The following is a 10,030-nucleotide window of genomic DNA, read 5'->3' as shown; positions in this document are numbered from 1 at the left end:
CGCCCACCCGCCGGCCCGCCGAAGCAGAGTTACAGGCAGACCTCACCGACTGGCGCCCCCTCCCCAGCTACCGCCCCCAGGAAGCCGGCCGAGGGGAGAGGGCGCGCTCATCCGAGAGGTCTGCCCAGACGCCCACTTGGTGTGATGTGGACAAAGGAGCCGCCCCTCGGGCCGCCCGGGCACAGGCTGCGAGTTTTTTAAACGTGGACAGGAAGGAAGGGAAAGACCCGAGCCGCATGGCACGGCCGTGTGCGGGGCATCTGGCCCCGTGGGGAAAGCAGCCCTCAGTGTGGCCGGGCCTGGCAAGGGGTCGCGGGAAGGCGGGAAGGAGTTGGAGCCAGCAGTGAGGAGGCGCATTCACACACGGGCACGCACACCGCACACGCGCGCACTCACGCCGCACGCGCGCACTCACAGACCGCACACGCGCGTACTCACACCGCACACGCGCGCACTCACAGACCGCACACGCGCGTACTCATACCGCACACGTGCGCACTCACCGCACACGCGCGCACTCACAGACCGCACACGCGCGTACTCACACCGCACACGTGCGCACTCACAGACCGCACACGCGCGTACTCACACCGCACACGTGTGCACTCACCGCACACGCGCGCACTCACACACCGCCCACGGCCGTGCCACGCCGCTCCTCTTTGCCTTTCTTCCTGTCCCTGGGCCAGGACAAAGGCAGAGCTCCCACCGGCCTGGATTTCTGTCGGAGCTGGGGTAACATAACCTGAGTGACCTCTCTGTGCTCTTCCTCTTCTGGCTTCCCCGTGCTTCGTGTTCTGGGGCCGGCTGGGCATGACAGCCCCTTGGCTCCACGCCTGCTGTCCTTGGCCAGGAGACAGGCCCACCCAGAGAAGGGGCAGCAGAGATGCACCTGGGGAAGACACAGGCCACCTCTACTGGCTCTGTGGCTAAAGAAGGTCACGCGGGGGTGTCAAGGGGCCCAGGCTGGCAAGGGAGGTACAACGGGGTGCAACTAGCAGCACCCACCCGCCTGCCTGACAGAGCTGTGCCTGGTCTGTGTGTGTGCCGCAGCGTCCAGGAGGCCTCTGGGTCGCCTGCCTGTGACCCCCACTGCATGAAGGTGCCGCGGCCCTGGGCCTGCTTTCACAGGAAGCTGAGTGAGGCAAACACCAATTTCAGGTGAAGTAAGAGGCCTGTTGTGAACACACTGGGTCTGGATCCCAGCTATCAGCCACATCAGCAGCTGTGTGGCCAGCGAGGCCACCCCGTATCCTCTCGGTGCACCTCCTGGGAGCTAGGCAGGCAGACTTCACCACCCACATCTCACAGGTGAGACCCTGAAGTCCAAGGTCACACAGCAGGTGCTCCTGGAAGGCAGGGTCAGTGAGAGCCGGCGTCAGGGAGGGAGAGCTCAGCAGCTAGGGCTGCCTGAGGCCATGCATGGGATTGCGGGGTCCACTGGGACGACCGGCCCAGGGTGGGTGGGGCTTCCCTGAGCTCTGCTTCGGGTGGGCTAGGGGAGAGAGGGCTGAGGGCTCTGCAAGGGAAGGGTGGACAGCTGCCCAGGAGCGGCCCTCCAAGGGTGGTTCTGACCCCTGGCTGCAGAGCAGATCAGACAACATGCCGGGGACAGGCAGGTTAGGGTTCCTGGGACCACTGTGCTTCTGGGGACAGTGGGTGTGTTTTGTACATTTGGGGTGATGGGGAGCGTCCATGTGTACGCCATGCCCCAGGCACCCAGGTGGTGGGGGTGGTTCACTGCCGTCCATCATGGGGGGTGGATAGGAAGGTGCTGGCTGACCACTGGCCTGGCCGGCCTTCTCCATGCTGACAGCACCCTGACGTGACCGCCAGGCTCAGAAGCAGCTCCAGTGCAAAGCTGGCAAGACCACAGACAACCGGGGGCCCTGTCTGTTCGTCTGTCCATCCAGGCAGGCAGGAGAGGCTGACCTCAGTGAGGCAGGGCCTCTGTTCGGGCAGAGGGGTCACCAAGCGGAGGGTGGGGAGTTCTAGCCTGTGGTGTCCTTGCCCGGGAGGCCTGAGCGCTGTGCTCTGTGGGGCACCCTGGCCAGTGACTAGGTGGGGACATGAGCGGGACGTGGTGGTGGAGGCCGGGTCAGGGCCTGCCTTGTTTGGTTCACACTCAAGTAGGACAGACAACTCCTCCAGCCCCAGGTGCTCAGGGCCAGGCACTTTAATGGCTCCTGGCCCAACCAGGCGGCCCAGCAGTGTTCACAGCCTGTGCTGCAGTCCCCGACCCCACACAAGTGCCCAGTGCTGACAGAGAGTGGTCAGTCCTTCACGTTGTAGTTACGGATCCTGGGCGGCTGCCCACGGCCTCTGGGTTTGGCAGGAGAAGCCCGGGGGGGTCTGGTGGGCTTGGGCTGGGCTTCCACCTTCTTCCCTTCAACGGCCACCTTTCCTTGGGTCATGGTGCAACTCTGGGGTGGCCCGGGGCTGCCAGCTGCCACAGGTGCCGGGCGTTCTGCCGTGGAGAGAGAAGAGAGGTGTGTTAGCACAGCAGGCGGAGGGCCTCTGCATGGACAAACGAGGGGCCCCGGTGAGCACGCTCGGCCCGGAGGCCCGTGCCTGCACCCACATTTCGCTCGGTGGCCGTCGCTGGGTCGGTGGCTAGCCCGGCAAACACCGTTTCCTGTCGTGACTGTTTGGAAGGAAACTGGCCCTGCAGCAGGTGCCATGGTTAATGGTTGACGCGAAGCCCCACCTGTGAGCAGGCCTCCAGGTCTTGCCACCTCTAAGGTGCAAACCCTGCCCTCCACCGCCTTCTGCCCGCCTGGCTGCGACAGGCCTGCTCGGCGCTCACTGTGGAGGCAAGGCTCCACATGTCCGAGCGCAGGGCCTGCCAAACCCCACATGCCACAGGCGTGGCCCAAACACCAGGCTTCTGAGTCCTGGCGTGATCTTTGCGCGAGGCCACCGCTGGCCACTTTCCCAGCCTTTGAGGAAACTGGATTCTGTTTTCCAGTGCTGCGAACTGAGGAAGTGCTTCTTTTGTAAATAAACAAAAAACATTATTAAAAGAGCAAGGACAAGAACTGTCTCCTTGTCCTTCACGAGTTGGTGGGTGGGCCTGGCAGGCAGGGGACCTGGGCCGGAGACCTTAGGACGTCTAGGAGGGGCCACACTAGATGAGAAGACCCCCTCGAGGTCTACATTGAGGCGCGGGCACCTTTTCTGGGCAGAGGGCCCAGGGTCCGGGGCAGACCCGCTCACAGGCAGGCTGACCTGCAGTTGGTCCCACAGGCGTCAGACACTTGGTGGTGATGGGCACCGGGGCCAGGAGGCACTGGGCAGGGAGGCTGAAGGGGCAGCCAGGAGGGTTCCCCAGAGGGTGGAGGCCGAGCTGAGGCCAAGGCCGGGCCGGCCGGGCAGCTGCATGTAGGGCACGTGGACAACTGTGTGGGGCTGGTGTGATGCCTGGCTGACGGGGAGGGGTCAGCGCCCCTGCCATCTCTCTTTCTTTCCTCACAGGCACCGAGTGCTGGGCTTGTCCCAAACCCCAGGGCCCAGCCACGGCCTCGGCTCCCTTATCCTCTCCTCTGGTTCCCTGCTTCGGGCTTTCTGTCCTGACACGCCTGCGAGTGGGAAGCGCCCTCTGTCCTCACGAGGCCTCCCCCCGGTGCCGGGTCATAGAGAAGAGGGGCCCCGATGCCCCAGGCCCCTGTGCCTGTAGGAGGACGCTGGTGCCTCCCCGTCTCCAGGCCCCACCTGCTCCTCACTGACAGACACCAGCCCCTCAGTCTCCCCCAGGAGACCCCGGCCCTGACTTTGCCCCCTCTGCCCCAGCACCCCAACCTACCCCAAGCACTTGCTTTCACCTTGGGCGGGCCCTGCTCTGCTCTGACCGTCCTGAGTCCTGAGCCAGGTCTCCTCAGACCCACCCGGGGCCTTGGCGTTAGCTAATTCCCTGAGAGATGCCTCTGGGGATGGGGGTGGGGGGTTTCTGGAGAAACTGAGGCTCGGTACTACTGTGAGTGGGGGCCTGGGGCCCGGGGGCCCTGATCCCACAGGGGGCTGAGCTGGGGCCCTGACCGCACGCAGGCAGCTGCCCCGCAGGCCCTCGGTGCTGCCCTGGCTGAGCTGTGGGGAGAGGGAAGGCTGTGGCCTCAGGTCCTGCCTATGGTGTCCTCCCAGGCCAGCCCTCCCCAGGGAGGTGGAAAGAACCTCGCTCCAAGGCAGCCCCAGGCCAGAGATCAGCCCTGCCATCCACGTGCCCAGCTCAGCCCCCTGTGGGGTCAGGGCCCCCGGACCCCACAGACCCACATCAGCTTCTGGGTGGAAGAAACTGGGCCCCGTGCGTGGCACTATCAATGTCCTAGTCAGATAATAGGATGCCCCCCCAGGTTCCAGGTCCCACCCGGCCCAGCAGGTCTTCCCCCACCCCGCACCGCAGGCAACGCCCCTCAGAGCCCCCCAAGTCTGCAGGACAGTGTGGAGAGGACAGTACCTGCCATAGCAGAGTGTGGCCGGCTATCCTGGCGGGGTGCTCCGCCAGGGGGGCCCGGGCCTGGCCGCGGGGAGGCACGTGGGAGGTGTCTGGGAGTGGCCCCCAGGCACCGCAGGGGAGGAGACGGGTGCAGGGCCAGGCTCTGACCTTCGGGCGATCCTGTGACACCCTGAAGCACACTGCGTCTCCGAGCCGACAGCCCACCCCCAGTCCCTGTTGTTCCTTCTACAGCCATCCTCTGGTCTGTGCTGCCCACACAGGCGGACCAGCCCTCGAGGAGGGAGCTGAGGGGAGTGGCTGCGTTCAAGGCTGCACTGTTGCAGGCCTGGCGTGCGGGAGGACCCCAAGCCTGCTCTGGTCCCTGTCTGGAGTGCTGCCTGATGACAGAGACGGATGGAAAGAGGACCCGGCCAGCTGGGAGGACTTGGTGGTGGTGGGGTGACCAGTGTGGCTTCGTGGACCCAGGCCCCTGCAGTGGAAGCCCAGGGGGAGGCCAGGTACCGCGGCCAGAGCGGGCCAGCGGGGCGGCACCAGCCTCCAACCCCAGCCTCCTGTGGTCAGGGCAGCGTCACTGTGGGGCGCACGTGGGGGCCGAGAGGAGGACGCTGCCAGCGGAGACGGGATCTTATCTGTCTCCTGTCCATCAGGAGCTGAGCCGGAGAACCCAGTAAGCGACCCAATTCGCACACTTTGAGAAGACGCTGGTGGGGCTGCGGCCAGGCCCTGGCCCACAGGGGCCCGGCTCCCAGTCAGGCCGGCTCCGGCACGTCTCTGGGGAGCCCTGGGCGGCAGGCACCTGGGGTGTGACTCTGGTACCCCTCTGTGTGGGAAAGGCTGGCCTTGTCCGCCCCTCCTTGGGCTCTGGGGGAGGTGCTGCCAGGCCTCAGTCTCGCCCAGACTGTGTGCGGCGTCGGCTGTTACAGAGGGTCCCTGGGAGAGCCCGACTGAGGCCGAGGGGAGGCCCTCAGCATTGACTCTGCCGTCAGGGCTCCGCTGCTCTGAGCGACCAGTGTAGGGATGGTGCCAAGAGCCTGCTTCCCAGGACGACCCTGAGCAGCCTGCACAGCTGGCCGCAGGCCCCTCACCCCTTAGGAGGTCCTGTAAGACGCTGCTCACCCCCCTCAGCCTCCATTCTGCACGGGCAGCTGAGGACCAGCCACGCTCACTGGTTCTGAAGTGTAACTGGAGCAGCGTTTGCTGGTCCTCGACTGCCCGGTCCACGTAAGCCCCTGACAGAACTGCTCTCACTGTCTGCACGGACAGACGGACAGGGAGGCCTGGGGCAGGCAGCGAGAGGGGTGGCAGAGCATGGCGCTCCGCAGCAGGAGGATGTAGGCCAACCCTGGGAGAGGCCACCTTCCCAGAACCTCCCACATCTGTGTATGGAATTGTGCTGGACACACACTCCAGACGCCCATCTCTGATCGGTCCTCACGGGGGAAGGAGGGAGGACCTAGCTCCTCAGCAGTCCAACAAGGAGGGAAGCGAGGCCAGAAGACGCGTGCTCAGTGGAGAACCCGGTGACCCTGCAGCCCCGGCCCCGAATGAGCGAGAGTCTGTGGCCGTTGGTCAGCAGGCCTGGGTCGGGGCTGGGCCTGGAGACGGGGCACTGAGGAACGTGCCTGCGGGGCCCCGTGGTGAAGACGGAAGACGTGATGCTTCCGGGACAATTAGAATGTGCACCTTGACAAACTGCGGAAGAAAACTCAGTCTCTCCGGTGAAAAGCAGAAATGCAGAAAAATGAAACAGAAAGACAGGAATAAAGGACCGGAACTGAAGAGCTCGGGAGGGGCTCCCTCCACCAGACGATGAGTCAATGGACGTGAGTGAGTCCAACTCACTGAGGGAAACAAAAGTCCTCAGACTGCACTTAAAAAAAATAGGATCCAATAAGACGTTGTGTAAAAGACCATTTTTAAAACAAAAAATATGAAAATTGAAAAAGGTGGGAAAAAACACGCGGAATTAGGCCAGAAGTGTCATAAGAGGCAAAGAAAAACTGTATTTTTCAAGGATTGAGCTCATCTCAAGTCAAAACGGACAGAGCTGCAGGGAAAAACAGGTAAGTCAATAATGGTGGATGCTCATCTGAAACCGATAGTCCAAACTGATCCAAATAAACAAGCCAACCCACCCACGCAGCAACTGGCCTGTGATATTGGACATGAGGAGCCCTGGTGGTGCAGTGGTTAAGAGCTTGGCTGCGAACCAAAAGGTTGGCAGTTTGAATCCACCAGGCTCTCCTTGGAAACCCTATGGGACAGTTCTACTCTGTCCTACAGGGTCGCTATGAGTCGGAATCGACACGACGGCAATGGGTTTTCTTTGTTTTTTTTTTTTTTTATGGGACATGAAGACGTCTCCAGTACCACACAGACAGTGGCACACTTTGTCAGCAAACACAGAAGGTACACAGAATCAGACCACAAACTGCACCACAGGGCAAAGCCTCCTATCTCCCACACACAACACAGTAAAACCAGAAACCAATCCCAAAACCCTTCCAATCCCTTCTGTTTCGAAACAGTACAACCTATTAACAAATGGTCCTTAGTGTCTTAGTCATCCAGTGCTGCTCTAACAGGAATCACACACGTGGACGGCTTTAACAGACAGAAGTTCAATCTCTCATAGTCCAGTAGGCTACAAGTCCGAATTCAGGGCGTCAGCTCCAGGGGAAGGCTTTCTTTCTCTGTCAACACTGGAGGAAGGTCCTTGTCATCAATCTTCCCTTGGTCTGGGAGCATCTCAGGACAGGAACCTCAAGTCCAAAGGACACGCTCTGCTCCTGGCACTTTCTGGGTGGTGTGAGGTCCCCCACTCTCTCCTTGCTTCCTTTTCCTTTTATCTCTTGTAAGATAAAAGGTGGTGCAGGCCACACCCCAGGGAAACTCCCTTTAAGTTGGATCAGGGATGTGACCTTAGTAAGGGTGTTTCGATCCCACCCTAATCCTCTTTAACATAAAATTACAATCACAAAATGGAGGACAACCACACAGTACTGGGAATCATGGCCCAGCCGAACTGGTACACACATTTTTGGGGGACATAATTCCATCCATGACACTTGGGTTATAAAGGGAATCACAACACGCATTAAGAAACATTCAGAACTGACTTTCAGAATTTGCAGGCTGGGCTGAAGCAAGGTGCAGCTTTACACAAGTCCTTGGGAAACGTCCCACGTGAGAAAGGGCAGAGCAAACTCGGAGATGAGAGCAAGGAAAGAATGAAGCTAAAGCAGCAACCAGTGGAGCAGAGACCGACACCGGACAAGCAGCAGGAAGAGCGACAGACCCAACAGGTGTGTGAAGAGACTAGTAAGATTGAGCTCTGGGGCAAGGGAGAGCAAAGGGGCCAGACTCATTGCCAAGTGTTACAGAGCAGAACTGCTCCGCGGCATTTTCTTGGCTGTGATCTTTACAGAAGCAGATTGCCAGGCCTTTCTTCCTGGGTGGAGCCACTGAGTGGATTGGAACCTTTAGGTTACTTTGGCTACTTAGGAACCTAGCAAAGGGACGAGGCCAGGAAATGACCAAATCAGACCTGCGGCCGTCGAGTTGATTCCGACTCATGAGGACCCTATAGGACAGAATAGGCCTCCCCCACAGGGTCTCCAAGGCTGTAATCGTCATGGAAGCAGACTGCCACATCCTTCTCCTGCGGAATGCCTGGTGGGTTCAAACCACCGACTTTTGGTTAGCAGCAGAGTGCTTAACCAGTGCGCCACCAGGGCTCCTTAGGGAAGAAATAGGTGGCCATTATTTGAAGACAACTGTCTACTCAGAAATAAACAGAACCAAAGGCAAGCTGTAAGTGTTAATGTAACAGTTCGAAGAGGTGGATGGATGTCAGATCAGTCTACAAACCCCAGAGCGTTTCTCCACAGAAGCTGGAACCATCCAGTACATATAATAAAAATACTCGAAAGGTCCAGCCGCCACCTGTCTTGCAGATACAGTTTTATTGGGACACGCCACGCCCATTCCTCACACAAGCTCTGTGGCTGGATTGGGGCCTGTTTCCACCGCAGCTCAGCCAGCAGCCGCCTCCAGCCTTCCGTTTCCTCAGAAAGTAAGTGTGAGGTTTGAAGCTGTTCCCCAGACACCTGTAACCCGTTGTGAATCAACAAAACGTTAAGTGGGTTTGTTCTACGTGCTGCTTCTTAAAGTTTTTTAATGTTGAGGTATGATTGACTCAAACAAAGTCTCCCGTGCAGCCTGACACAGGGCAGCTGGGGCAGCTCTGGTTGGTGTGAGGGTAGGAACCAGAGGTGCCTCCCCGCCTTCTTCCAAGAAGTCCTGCGCTTGCTCTGTGGAGGATGCTTTCTATCGTCTGGGCTACAATAATGACCTCCCCGAGGAGTCCCTCAGTGCCACAGCGGGAAGAATTATGGGAGCCCCAAGCGACTTGATAGGATTCACCTGCACCATGCGTGGGACTGCAGCCACCACCACGCACAGGGTAGGTTGAGACCCGTGTCCTTCCAACGCTGTCCCTGGATCTTCCCTGTCACAGACCCAGATCTCCTGTACCAGAAGCTGAGAGAGAGAAGGCTGAGGATGGGGCAGGCACGAGGCAGGAAACAGACGGGGGTGTTAGCCAGGGCAGAATGTCAACCTTTGCCAGACCAGTGTTCGGGTAGCGGCCCTGCTCCTCTCTCTCCCCACCGTTCTCTTTTAAATTCAATCAACTTTATTGAGGTATAATTTCAGAGTACATTTTGATGAGTTTCAGAAAATGCATACACCATGTATGCGGAACATCTTGTCACCTCAAAACCAATCAGTCACTGATCTCATTTCCAGAGATACACGTGAATAGTCGTACGTCAGATGCCAGATACCAAAGGGATGTTTCTGAGGTTCATTCACGTTGTTTATGCATCAGTAGCTCCTTCAATTGCTGAGTGGTATCCCATTATATGGCTACACCATAATTTGCTTATCCATTTACCTGCTGATGGACATTCGTGTTGTTTCCAATTTGAGGGTATTATGAATAAAGATGCTACGAACATGCATGTATGCTTCCATTTCTCTTGTACAAATACCTTGGAATTGTAGGGCGGGTTGTATACTAAGTGTATGTTTAACTTTTTAAGAAACTGCCAAGCTGTTTTCCAAAACAGTTGTGCTACTTTGCATTCCCACCAGCAGTGTGCAGAGTTCTGGTTTCTCCACATCTTCATCAACATTCGATATTGTCAGTTTTTAAGAATTTCAGTCATTTGAGTGCATAGTAGCATCTCATTATAGTTTTAATTGGCATTTCCTGGATGACTAATAATGTTGAGCATCTTTTTATGGGCTCATCGGCCATTTGTGTATCTTCTTTTGTAAGATACCTTTTCAAATATTTTGGCCATTAAAAAAACTGGGTTTATCTGTTTCTTATCATTGAGTCATAAATTCTTTCTATATTCAGGATATAAGTCCTTGATCAGATATGTGTATTCCAAATATTTTTTCCCAGCATGTGCTTTCTCTTTTCATTTTTTAAAATTTGTTGTGCTTCAGGTGAAAATTTACAGAGCAAATAAGTTTCTCATTAAACAATTAATACACGTTTTGTAGCAT

The sequence above is a fragment of the Trichechus manatus genome, unplaced genomic scaffold (genome assembly GCF_000243295.1).
Source record: "Trichechus manatus latirostris isolate Lorelei unplaced genomic scaffold, TriManLat1.0 scaffold00028, whole genome shotgun sequence".
In the NCBI taxonomy this organism is placed as follows: Eukaryota; Metazoa; Chordata; class Mammalia; order Sirenia; family Trichechidae; genus Trichechus; species Trichechus manatus.
The sequence above is the reverse complement of the archived record's forward strand: the minus strand, read 5'-3'. Positions refer to the sequence as shown.